We start from the raw sequence: 13,856 nt of genomic DNA on the forward strand, positions 1-13,856 counted from the left end.
CTCTAGTGATGTGTTCAATTTCTTAAAAGGGTGTGGGGGGGGGGGGGGGGGAAGTGACGTGTAAAGTTGAAAAACCTGAAAAAAATAAAAAAAAATTAGATTAGTAAATTAATTTGTGAAAAAAGTGAATAAAAAAACAGCTATGGCTCAGAGAGATATGTGTAGGAAGCACCAAATTGCTCCTGTGAGCTTAATTTAAGGCCTTTTATATGGAGACTGGGGAAATATGATATTCACCTAGTGGCCCGAACCGGAGGTAAGGTTCCGTTAGTAACGGGTCTATAACAACTTAGGCTCAGTTAAGCTATGATTAATTATGGTCAACAGTATTCAGATATTCAAAGTGCATCAACTTTTTAAAGAAAACCACTTAAGAGGCGTACTCCCAGAGATTATAAAGCAATTGAACATTCACACACTTTTTGTTCTAGGCTTTTACTAAGCCCTTCCTCCCTTTAGAGACTAGGGCTCAATGGCCTGCTTTATTGCTTAAAGTACCTTTGCTAGTTTCCTTCCACCAGAGTCAGAGAATCGGGGATTAAGAATAACTAAAGTTAACCTATTAAATTTTTAGGAGATTATCATGAGAAAAAAAGGTATGGGGTTTGTATAGGGATACAAAACCCACTTACAAAATGGGTCAATATTTCGTGGAACCTTTACCTGAAGCTCATATGATTCACTCAACCCCTTAGAAGTGCAAGAGAGAGATATTTTAAACTAGGCAGGTTTAAGTGGCATATTCCAATTCGCTACTTTCCCCCTCTTTTCCCCCCTTTCCCTTTCTCCCTTTTCCCTTCTTTCTTTATTTTAAGCTTGTACTATTCCCTCCTCTTCTAAATAATGGGGTCCTATAGGTCTATTCTGTTGTTTTAATTATTCTTGATTAGTGTATTCCCCTTTACATAGATCATACAAGCATAGATTGGTGTATAGTTAAAGCTACCGTAGTAGCCTAAGAATGTACCCAAGCAAATCACATTTTCCAGGAAGGTTGAAACCTGGAGTACCTGTAAACAAATATTTTAACAGCTCTATGATGGTGCAAGGACACTACCCAGATACAAATTGCACTCTAAATAGAAAGAAAAAAAAAAACATCATGAAGAAAGTTTCTATGTCCTGCCTTCTTAATATATTAAGGCTTTGTTGTGGATAAGGCAGGAGATAGTCCTTTGTTAGCCAGGGTATTAAACTCTGGCTGCCTAGATTAGAGGCAGTGTCCCAACATTGTAAGCAATAGGAGAGAGTTACAAGTTTGGGGCACAGGAGATGTCTCTTTTTTCCTTCAGATTTCACTTCCCCTTTTTCTTTTCTTTTCCCCTTTTATCCTTCTCTTTACTCGTTGTTGTACTTGTTTTTCTTCTCTTTCATACCCCTTTCTCTTTCCCCTGTTTTTTCCATCCTATTCTTTTTCCCTTTTCTTTTTCCCTTTTCTCTTCCTTCTCTCTTCTTCCCTTTCTCTTTTCCCCCTTTCTGGGCTTATGTGGTTGCGGCTTCTTTTCAGGGGGTTAGACTACAGAGTCCATCGACTAGGTGATATATCACAGGAAAATAAACTTTTTGCTGTTGTTTAGGGGGTCTTCGAGTGGGGTTATTTGTACGTAGGGGAAAGGGTCAGATGTTCAGCCAACATCGGTAAACTGGTAGCCAGTAAAGTAGGGGTTACATTTGAACTTAAAGTGAATGTCAATTTTCAGCAATGAGTGCCCGCTTTTTAAAAATACTTAAACACAGGGGCACTTTCATTGATTTAAGTTTACATTGCACCGGATTTGTAGAAATACCTTTTACTCCTGCAAAGCCGGATTGATGATCCCCCGCCTTCTTCTTCCTGCTGTACATCCACAGCAATGACGAATCTGGCTTCCTCCAATCACAGCTGGGCATCACGAGATGGACGCTCTGGGGTGCAAGCCATGATTGGAGGAAGCCGGTTTTGTCATTTCTGACGTCAGTACAGAGGAACTTAGGCTGGGATCGGCGATCCGGCTTTGCAGAAGTAAAAGGTAAGTATTTCTACAAATCCGGTGCAATGTAAATTTTCCTCAATGAAAGTGCCCCTGTTTTTAAAATTATTTTTAAAAACCGAGCACTCATTGCTGAAAATTGACATTCACTTTAAAGCAGTCCGGGTTTAAAGTATCTTTTGTCCTTTTTAGAAAAAAAAATAATGAGTGACTCTCAGGCCTTTGGACTCCGGGTTTAAGGTATATACAGAGACTGAGGGGGTTCCTTACTGCCCTCCCAAAGCAAAGGGATGTGTCTCACATTACAGACCAGTGTCCGTTTACCGTTTCAACAACAGGCAGGTACTAAAATATCTGCCTGTCTGTGGCTTACCACCTCTTCGCCGCACCAGTCACTTAACTGCCAGCCTCTGTGGTGTGTCTCTCCTCCCAGGAAAGATTGTATTTCTTCACTGCGGTTCTTAGCTCGATTCCCCCTCGCGCAGCACCGGTGAGAGGGTGGGAGTGGTCACTGACAGCTTAAGTAACGCGGTCTTCTGCGTTTGCACCTGCACCCTTCCGTCAACTGTGTGTCTTGATCCAGGACTCTCCCATACGCAGCACCGGTAGGTGGGAGTCTATTTCCCTGTGGTCAGAGGATTACTTTCTGGTGCTTTGCAGCTGTGGTGTCGCTCTGCACTCACTGTTACTGCGCAGTTGTTTAGCGCATAGTGAGAGCTGGGTGCTTCGGTGGATAACGCCCTGCCTGCCCTAGTCACACAGGATTCCAGGCGCGAACTACAGGGTCTTCCGCCAATGGGACAGGGCTGAGTCGGTCCAGAAACAGCTACACAGCGTGACTTGCTGTTTGGCTCCACCCCTGGATGCTCACACCGGCAGTGGCAACCCTACTCACCAAATGAATTCTGTTAGGTCCCTGAAGAGCATTGCTGCATTGGAGCTGAAATGTCTATTTGCAAGCAATATTGTGATAGTAAAATACTCTAAACATAAAAGCATTTTTCTTTTTGCACTTTTGTCCCGTTAAAGAAAAGGCTGTAGTGCGCAGCAATGCCAAGAAGAACTGCACTTACTGAAGAAATATTAGATTTGTAATTAGCGCATACATATTATCTTAATCTGAATATTGTGCTGGCTAAGAAAAATGTAAGTATGTTGTTGCAGTCATCTTTTAAAGAAATAACCTTTTTATTCATAAATTACACTTTGTTATAGAGCCGTGTTTTCATGGGTTTTTATGAATGTGTGTTAATTTGCACAGCCTGTAATTCGTTTTAAACCTTAATTCTATAATGTTGTATATTAGATATTTTATTACTGCTACATAATGATGTAATTCCCTGATTTTCCTTTGTAGGAAGCTGGTAGATTTTATTGTTAAGGAACATTTTCCATCAATCAGCATAGACGATCCAAACAGAGTCCTGGTAAGACAAAGGAACACTCTAGTTGTAAAAATGTTTGTTGAATTGTATAGTTACATGCTAGAATGGTACTTCTTGTGTATTGGTTCATATTACCTTGTACTTTTTGAGATTTGCCATAAAAGAACCAAATGACTGCCAGCTACTACATTTGCTGCAGTGAGATTATGGGAGTATTTATAGTAATTAGCAGGACAGGACAGGGGACTTCCGGTAGGAGGAGTGTGTGACAAGACACGCACGCTCTGAGCTCTGTGTACCGAGCTTCAACGTTACATCTCCCCAGCTCTTAGCTTCTGTTGGCGGTCTGATACGAGAGATCGCCCTGGGAAGAGAAAGCTTAGGCGGAGCAGACAGGAGGTCCCAAGTTACCACCATGGTCGGGTGGTACCGACAATAGCCATACTATTCTGACAGCAAAGACCATCAGAGACGGTCTCTCAGAGGAGATACGCTACAAGCAGCAAGGCTAAAGCGGAAAGTTTTAAGAGCCGATACAAAGCTGGGAGCCGACTTACAGCGGGTAGCTGTTGAATCAGAAGAAAGCCGAGAGACGGCAAAGCTGCAAGGAGTGACACGCTGCGGTGATTGAGGCGGGCAGTTTCGGGAGGTGTCCTGAGCAGGCCGGTCCCCCCCTAACGGCAATTGTGTCTTTGTGGTGCAGCGGCAGACAGCCAAATCTGGAGAGAGAGCTCCCGAAGGAGAATCGATAACCGCAAGTATAAGCCTGTCCACGGCTCATAACTTTCTATTCCTTTTCGCTGACGGGGTCAGTGGAGGTAGCCAGGTACCTGTGGGAGAAAAACTTGGAACTAACATAATAAATTTGCCCTGACAAGAAAGTCCAGAGGACATGTGTACTAAAAAGGGATAAAAATCTCAAAAAGATATATTGAAAAAAGAAGGGAAAATTGTTTGTTTGTGGCCTCAAGTGACGCTAAGTAACACCTTTAAGCCATAAGTGGAAAACAGGCCGGGCATAGATTGTATATTGCAGAAGTATTTGAAAACTACAAGGCCTGTAAAGTAACTCTGGCAGATTTACACAACAAACCGGTTATGCGTGTACATCTTTTTTGAGGCTTTTTTGAGGCAATCACATGTGCTGGACATTAGTCTTTGGTTACATGCAACAGAAGGATATTTTAACATATCAGTAACAAATTTTCTTTTCTGTCCTTCAGGCAATTATGTATATATGAGTCAAGTTGTTCCTTTCTTAATGTTGAATATTTAAAGTCAGTCCCAAAGTAATATATAAGCAACATTTCAGTAATATACAAATGGTCAGATATGAGCTGGTTGAATATTGTTGGCTAATGTATTGCTGAATTTTCAATTGGGTGACTTATTATATGAAAACTGAATGTATATATAAGTGGGAAAAGATCACTTTAAAATCTGACTTAAAAAGTAGTTCTTGGGCTAAATCTAATAACTGTATTGGAGACAATATGTTTATGTTTATATACACAGCTGAATTGTAATATAAAGGTGACGCAATAGTGAAAGAAGGCAGGCAGAGGTCTAGAAAGTTCTTTCTGTCCGTAACAACTCTTTAATTACATATAGGCATATGTGAAAGTTGCTATACATAGAGTTGTGAGTATTTATGATTTAAAAGACCACAATAACAAAAGAGAGTTAAAAAATAATTGCACCTGCTGGGCTTAAAAAGTGTCCAGTAAGGGGTACTACTGAATAAATTAAGTAATAAAGGTCTTTAGTTTAAGAGAGTAGCTATGCAGAAAAGCTAAAGGTGTTCATGTAATCTCTTAACATAGTTGATTCAAAAGCTGTTTGTTGAAGATATTTACTTGAAATTCAGCCTCCTGAAAATAGGACTGAGTAATCTACCTATTAAAAGCAAGAAAAAGAAGTAATATAATTACTAAAAGTTGAACGGAAACTAATAGAGTCTAGAAGTTTCACGTAACCATTAGGTATTTGAATCTAAAAGAAGCAAGACTTCTTTGATGGTATTGAGGTGCTAGGGATAAGAGATAAAAAATAAACAGTCCTCTTAGAGGCACTTAGCACTGGTTGACACTTTTTTTAATGATTTTTGACACTTGGTATATAATTTAAGTGTGTTCACTGTTTTCACATTCACACCCCCTTTTTTTTTTTTTTTTTCTCTCTTTCTCTCACATATTTTTGAGCAAATTTTTTTTTTTTTTTCTTGTTCTCTCCTCCAATAGGGAGACATAGTAATAAGCATGCTTGGAATTTTTCAAGCCTATCACAGAACTTTCACAAAAGCTCTGGGTGTATTTAGAACCCAGAAACTAATGGAAAAATACGTAACAAATATCAAACCTAGATCCCCAGCCATGCCACCAAAGAAAGACAAAAAACAAAACAAAACAGTACAAGAGGTAATGGTAGAAACAGCATCAGAGTTACATCAGGCAGGAGAGAGAGCTGTAGACACACAAATTACCAACAACCAGATAGTTGATCTATTACTCCCACAATTAGAGGTAATTAAACAGGAACTGTCTGGTCTCACTGTCAAGATCAGGCAATTCTCAAATAGGCTGACAGAAGTAGAGACGAGGGTCTCTGAGCTGGAGGATACATATATCCACCAGGAGGAGATCACACGGAAATTTACAGATACTATAAAAACTTTCCAGAACAAAGTAGAGGACCTAGAGGATAGGTCAAGAAGAAACAACGTGAGAGTGGTAGGCCTACCTGAAACACCTGAGTATAGTGATCTTTTGCAATTTGCCTCTGTGACACTGCCACACATCTTAGGCATGACATCTCAAGGGGGACAAATAGCAGTAGAGAGAGCACACCGTACCGGCCCCAACAGGGCGGGTGTGGATACTAAAAATAGACCTAGAATGATTATGATTCGCTACCTTAATTTTCAAGACAAAGTAGCAATCATGAGACAATATAGAAAATGTCACCCACTGATTATAGAGGGTAAGCAGATATTAGTGTTCCAGGATTTTTCGGTAGATACATCTACCAAGAGAAAAGAAATGTCCCCTTATTGTTCAGGGCTGATTAAGGCAGGGATGAAAGCGAACTTAAGATATCCTGCGAAAATAATTGCTGAAGGAAAGGAAGGGCAGGTAGTGTTAAACTCCCCAGAAGAAGCAAAGCTATTTTGTACCAAAAATGAGATAAATATTTAGCTCCTCTGGGCTATATACAACAGGTTTAAATGAGACAGTCATTAATATTCTGATGGCTAATAGAATAATAAGACCAGTATGGTTAGGGTTTTATTTTAGATTAAGTTGGGTGGGGTTTCCCCTTTTTTTTTTTTTTTTTTACTCCTCCTTTCTCTCTCTTTCTCTCTCCACCCATGGCCACCGGAAATACAGCCGGCTAGAAATTAAAATATAGGTGATATGGGAGAAAATCTGAAGTGTATTTCGTGGAATATTGGAGGTGTAACCTCCCCAATGAAACGCAAAGGTATTTTAAAGACTATTAAAAAATGTAATCCTGATATAATTCTTTTGCAAGAACTCCATTTAAGAGAAAATGAAATACCTAAACTTAAGCCCAAGTGGGTAGCTGAGATAATAGCGACACCCTGTATAACAAGGAAATGTAGCGTCGCCATAATGATAAATAACAGGTTAACTTATAATATAATAAAGTCAGAAGGAGACCCTGAAGGCAGATTTTTAATAGTTCAAATAGAAATAGATTCTAAGAGGTGGACATTTTGTAATATTTATGACCCAAACAGTTTTGATAAGGAATTCTGGAATAAACTTAAAGATAAATTAATTCCTTATTTAGACCAGAATTTAATCCTGGCGGGCGATTTCAATATGACCCTATACCCGGAAGTAGACAGATGGAGACAAAAGAAAAGCTCTAGTAAATATAAAAGAGAGGCTAGTTTCTTCAGAGAATTTTGTAAAATGTTAAGAGTCAAGGATATATGGAGAGCCCAACATCCAGATACGAGGGAATATTCTTGTGAGTCTAAAGCACATAAAAATTTCTCTAGGATTGATATGTTTCTAGTAGAAGAAAAATTTTTGAAAATTGATATAGAAACGGAAATTTTAGACTTTACTCTATCGGACCATGCAATTATATCCCTAAAATTGATATTCCATGTACCGGAGCGGTCAAATGTAAATACTTTCAGATTCCCTGGGTATATGGTTAATAATTTAGGCTTTCGTAATTGGCTGACACAAAGGTGGCAGGAATATGCTGATTTGAATCAAGGATACAGACACAAACCAGACATTTTCTGGGAAGCGGGTAAAGCTGTATTGAGGGGGGAAATTAAACAGTATATGATCAGAAAGAAACAGATGGCTAGGGAGGTACAACTAGCGAACCAGCTTAAAAACCTATATAGAAAGTATATTTTAAACCCCAATAATGCATCCTGGGATAAATATGTAAGGGCCAAAGCAGAGAGAGAGCTGTTTTTGAACAATAAATGGGCATTAGAAGATATTAAAAACAGGAACTACTGGCAAGGCCTCCAAGGAATATCAGCAAAGCATTTGGCTAAAATGAGGAAGGTTAGGAAAAATAAAAACGTATGTACTCTGATAAAATATAAAAACAATACTTATACTAAAGCGACGGAAATTCGGGACGCCTTCTATAAATATTATCAAAAACTTTACTCACAAGGGGAAGTAGACTTGCAGGCAAAAGTGAAGTTCTGGAAAGAAATCACTTTACCTAAGCTGGATAGAGAAAAAGCAACTCAATTAAATACAGAAATAAGTATAGAGGAAGTAAATATAGCTATTGAAGCAATGAAATCAGGAAAAGCACCAGGTCCTGATGGAATATCTGCTGAATTCTATAAGATATTGAAACCAGACTTGGCGGGAATTTTGGGTGAAATTTTTAATTTATATTTTGTGCATAACCAAAAGCAATCACCATACTTTACGGATTCGATAGTGACCTTGATTCATAAGAAAGGTAAACCAAAAGAAGATATGGGCTCATACAGACCCATATCTCTACTTTATAACGATTATAAGATTCTAATGGCCATTATTGCAGATAGGCTCAAGAAAGTAGTTGGGGACATAATCCACCCAGACCAGACGGGATTTATGCCAGGGCGAAATGCCGCCAGAAACATCCGTAGAGTGTTATTAACAATTGATCATTACTACAACAAATTAAATAGAACAGAAAGCAAATGTAAATCAGATTTGGCATTAGTAACTATAGACGCAGAGAAGGCGTTTGATTCGATAATTTGGGAACACATGATGACTTCTCTAACTCAGTTTGGGTTCTTTGGTAATATGGCCAATATAATTGAATTAATATATAAAATGCCTAGATCACAAATCTATGTAAATGGAGCGCTTACGCCATATATAACACTCCAAAGGGGTACCAGACAAGGATGCCCGCTATCCCCAATACTTTTTAATATATTATTAGAGCCACTTGCAATTTATTTGAGAAAAGAGATAAGGGGTATTAATCTTGGTAAACAAAAAATAGTCGTATCACTCTTTGCAGACGACATTATTTTATTCTTAAGTGATTCAAAGACAAATATCCCAAAAAGTCTGGAGATAATAAACTGTTTTAGCAAATTTACGGGGTATAAGATCAACACGCAGAAATCTGAGATTTTGTGGCTAAAGAAAAATAAAACAAGTTATATTAAACATCCATTTAGAGAAGTGATTACTATAGAATATCTGGGAATTAAACTAGGAAATAACCCTCATAAGTGGTATACCTTGAACTATACGCAGCTTTTCTTAAATTTGGAAACGGAAGTACAGAGATGGAAATTGTTTTCTTCTGTTAAGTGTGATCAGTCCACGGGTCATCATTACTTCTGGGATATTACTCCTCCCCAACAGGAAGTGCAAGAGGATTCACCCAGCAGAGCTGCATATAGCTCCTCCCCTCTACGTCACTCCCAGTCATTCTCTTGCACCCAACGACTAGATAGGATGTGTGAGAGGACTATGGTGATTATACTTAGTTTTATATCTTCAATCAAAAGTTTGTTATTTTAAAATAGCACCGGAGTGTGTTATTACCTCTCTGGCAGAGTTTGAAGAAGAATCTACCAGAGTTTTTGCTATGATTTTAGCCGGAGTAGTTAAGATCATATTGCTGTTTCTCGGCCATCTGAGGAGAGGTAAACTTCAGATCAGGGGACAGCGGGCAGATGAATCTGCATAGAGGTATGTAGCAGCTTATTATTTTCTGACAATGGAATTGATGAGAAAATCCTGCCATACCGATATAATGTCATGTATGTATACTTTACACTTCAGTATTCTGGGGAATGGTACTTCACTAAAATTACACTGTAAGAAGTACATAAAGCTGTTTAATAACTAGAAATTATGTTTAACGTTTTTGCTGGAATGTAAAATCGTTTTCATTTGCTGAGGTACTGAGTGAATAAATGTTTTGGGCACTATTTTTCCACTTGGCAGTTGCTTAATCTTTTTTCTGACAGTTTCTGTTCTCTCTCACTGCTGTGTGTGAGGGGGAGGGGCCGTTTTTTGGCGCTTTTGCTACGCATCAGATATTTCAGTCAGCAGCTCATTGTATTTCCTGCATGATCCGGTTCATCTCTACAGAGCTCAGGGGTCTTCAAAACTTATTTTGAGGGAGGTAATTTCTCTCAGCAGAGCTGTGAGAATTATAGTTGACTGAGACAAAAAACGTTTATTCTGTAATTTGTTTCCTGCTTTCAGAATTTGTTATCTTTGCTAATGGGATTAAACCTTTGCTAAAGTTGTGTTGTTTATAAGGATTGAGGCTATAACTGTTTCAATTTATTAATTTTCAACTGTCATAGATCTTCTGTGCTTCTTAAAGGCACAGTACGTTTTTAATATTATTCTAATTGAATTGTATTCCAAGTTGCAAGTTTATTTGCTAGTGTGTTAAACATGTCTGATTCAGAGGAAGATACCTGTGTCATTTGTTGCAATGCCAAAGTGGAGCCCAATAGAAATTTATGTACTAACTGTATTGATGCTACTTTAAATAAAAGTCAATCTGTACAAATTGAACAAATTTCACCAAACAACGAGGGGAGAGTTATGCCGACTAACTCGCCTCACGTGTCAGTACCTGCATCTCCCGCTCTGGAGGTGCGTGATATTGTAGCGCCGAGTACATCTGGGCGGCCATTACAAATCACATTACAGGATATGGCTACTGTTATGACTGAAGTTTTGGCTAAATTACCAGAACTAAGAGGTAAGCGTGATCACTCTGGGGTGAGAACAGAGTGCGCTGATAATATTAGGGCCATGTCAGACACTGCGTCACAGGTGGCAGAACATGAGGACGGAGAACTTCATTCTGTGGGTGACGGTTCTGATCCAAACAGACTGGATTCAGATATTTCAAATTTTAAATTTAAACTGGAAAACCTCCGTGTATTACTAGGGGAGGTGTTAGCGGCTCTGAATGATTGTAACACAGTTGCAATACCAGAGAAAATGTGTAGGTTAGATAAATATTTTGCGGTACCGGCGAGTACTGAGGTTTTTCCTATACCTAAGAGACTTACTGAAATTGTTACTAAGGAGTGGGATAGACCCGGCGTGCCGTTCTCACCCCCTCCGATATTTAGAAAAATGTTTCCAATAGACGCCACCACACGGGACTTATGGCAAACGGTCCCTAAGGTGGAGGGAGCAGTTTCTACTTTAGCTAAGCGTACCACTATCCCGGTGGAGGATAGCTGTGCTTTTTCAGATCCAATGGACAAAAAATTAGAGGGTTACCTTAAGAAAATGTTTGTTCAACAAGGTTTTATATTGCAACCCCTTGCATGCATTGCGCCGATCACGGCTGCAGCGGCATTCTGGATTGAGTCTCTGGAAGAGAACATTAGTTCAGCTACTCTGGACGACATTACGGACAGGCTTAGAGTCCTTAAACTAGCTAATTCATTCATTTCGGAGGCCGTAGTACATCTTACTAAACTTACGGCGAAGAATTCAGGATTCGCCATTCAGGCACGCAGGGCGCTGTGGCTAAAATCCTGGTCAGCTGATGTTACTTCTAAGTCTAAATTGCTTAATATACCTTTCAAAGGGCAGACCTTATTCGGGCCCGGGTTGAAAGAGATTATCGCTGACATTACAGGAGGTAAAGGCCATGCCCTGCCTCAGGACAAAGCCAAAGCTAAGGCTAGACAGTCTAATTTTCGTTCCTTTCGTAATTTCAAAGCAGGAGCAGCATCAACTTCCTCTGCACCAAAACAGGAAGGAGCTGTTGCTCGCTACAGACAAGGCTGGAAACCTAACCAGTCCTGGAACAAGGGCAAGCAGACCAGGAAACCTGCTGCTGCCCCTAAAACAGCATGAATTGAGGGCCCCCGATCCGGGATCGGATCTAGTGGGGGGCAGACTTTCTCTCTTCGCCCAGGCTTGGGCAAGAGATGTCCAGGATCCCTGGGCGCTAGAGATAATATCTCAGGGATACCTTCTGGACTTCAAATACTCTCCTCCAAGAGAGAGATTTCATCTGTCAAGGTTGTCAACAATCCAGACAAAGAAAGAGGCGTTTCTACGCTGCGTACAAGAGCTCTTGTTAATGGGAGTAATCCATCCAGTTCCACGATCGGAACAGGGACAGGGGTTTTACTCAAATCTGTTTGTGGTTCCCAAAAAAGAGGGAACTTTCAGACCAATCCTGGACTTAAAGATCCTAAACAAATTCCTAAGAGTTCCATCGTTCAAGATGGAGACTATTCGGACAATTTTACCTATGATCCAAGAGGGTCAGTACATGACCACTGTAGATTTAAAAGATGCTTACCTTCACATACCGATTCACAAAGATCATTACCGGTACCTAAGGTTTGCCTTCCTAGACAGGCATTACCAGTTTGTGGCTCTTCCATTCGGATTGGCTACAGCTCCAAGAATCTTCACAAAGGTTCTGGGTGCTCTTCTGGCGGTACTAAGACCGCGGGGAATCTCGGTAGCTCCATACCTAGACGACATTCTGATACAAGCTTCAAGCTTTCAAACTGCCAAGTCTCATACAGAGTTAGTACTGGCATTTCTAAGGTCACATGGATGGAAGGTGAACGAAAAGAAAAGTTCACTCGTTCCACTCACAAGAGTTCCCTTCCTGGGGACTCTTATAGATTCTGTAGAAATGAAGATTTACCTGACAGAGGACAGGCTAACAAGACTTCAAAGTGCTTGCCGCACCCTTCATTCCATTCAACACCCGTCAGTGGCTCAATGCATGGAGGTAATCGGCTTAATGGTAGCGGCAATGGACATAGTACCCTTTGCACGCTTACACCTCAGACCACTGCAACTGTGCATGCTAAGTCAGTGGAATGGGGATTACTCAGACTTATCCCCTTCTCTGAATCTGGATCAAGAGACCAGAAATTCTCTTCTATGGTGGCTTTCTCGGCCACATCTGTCCAGGGGGATGCCATTCAGCAGACCAGACTGGACAATTGTAACAACAGACGCCAGCCTTCTAGGTTGGGGTGCCGTCTGGAATTCTCTGAAGGCTCAGGGACAATGGAGTCAGGAGGAGAGTCTCCTGCCAATAAACATTCTGGAATTGAGAGCAGTTCTCAATGCCCTCCTGGCTTGGCCCCAGTTGACAACTCGGGGGTTCATCAGGTTTCAGTCGGACAACATCACGACTGTAGCTTACATCAACCATCAGGGAGGGACAAGAAGCTCCCTAGCTATGATGGAAGTATCAAAGATAATTCGCTGGGCAGAGTCTCACTCTTGCCACCTGTCAGCAATCCACATCCCGGGAGTGGAGAACTGGGAGGCGGATTTCTTAAGTCGTCAGACTTTTCATCCGGGGGAGTGGGAACTCCATCCGGAGGTCTTTGCCCAAATACTTCGACGTTGGGGCAAACCAGAGATAGATCTCATGGCGTCTCGACAGAACGCCAAGCTTCCTCGTTACGGGTCCAGATCCAGGGATCCAGGAGCAGTCCTGATAGATGCCCTGACAGCACCTTGGGACTTCAGGATGGCTTACGTGTTTCCACCCTTCCCGATGCTTCCTCGATTGATTGCCAGAATCAAACAAGAGAGAGCATCAGTGATTCTAATAGCACCTGCGTGGCCACGCAGGACTTGGTATGCAGACCTGGTGGACATGTCATCCTGTCCACCTTGGTCTCTACCTCTGAGACAGGACCTTCTGATACAGGGTCCCTTCAAACATCAAAATCTAACTTCTCTGAAGCTGACTGCTTGGAAATTGAACGCTTGATTTTATCAAGACGTGGGTTTTCTGAGTCAGTTATTGATACCTTAATACAGGCTAGGAAACCTGTTACCAGAAAGATTTACCATAAGATATGGCGTAAATACCTATATTGGTGTGAATCCAAAGGTTACTCTTGGAGTAAGGTTAGGATTCCTAGGAGATTGTCTTTTCTACAAGAAGGTTTAGAAAAGGGTTTATCTGCTAGTTCATTAAAGGGACAGATCTCAGCTCTGTCCAT

General features: G+C 40.6%; 1 protein-coding gene across 1 annotated transcript in view; it reads left to right on the plus strand.

Moving 5' to 3' along the window:
• The window catches only part of LOC128643644 (protein adenylyltransferase SelO-like), a gene marked incomplete at its 3' end in the record, with an annotated part of 120,119 nt that overhangs the window by 35,681 nt on the left and 70,582 nt on the right, over positions 1 to 13,856 (plus strand). The window lies entirely within an intron of this gene.

This window comes from Bombina bombina, unplaced genomic scaffold (genome assembly GCF_027579735.1).
Source record: "Bombina bombina isolate aBomBom1 unplaced genomic scaffold, aBomBom1.pri scaffold_938, whole genome shotgun sequence".
Classification (NCBI taxonomy): Eukaryota; Metazoa; Chordata; class Amphibia; order Anura; family Bombinatoridae; genus Bombina; species Bombina bombina.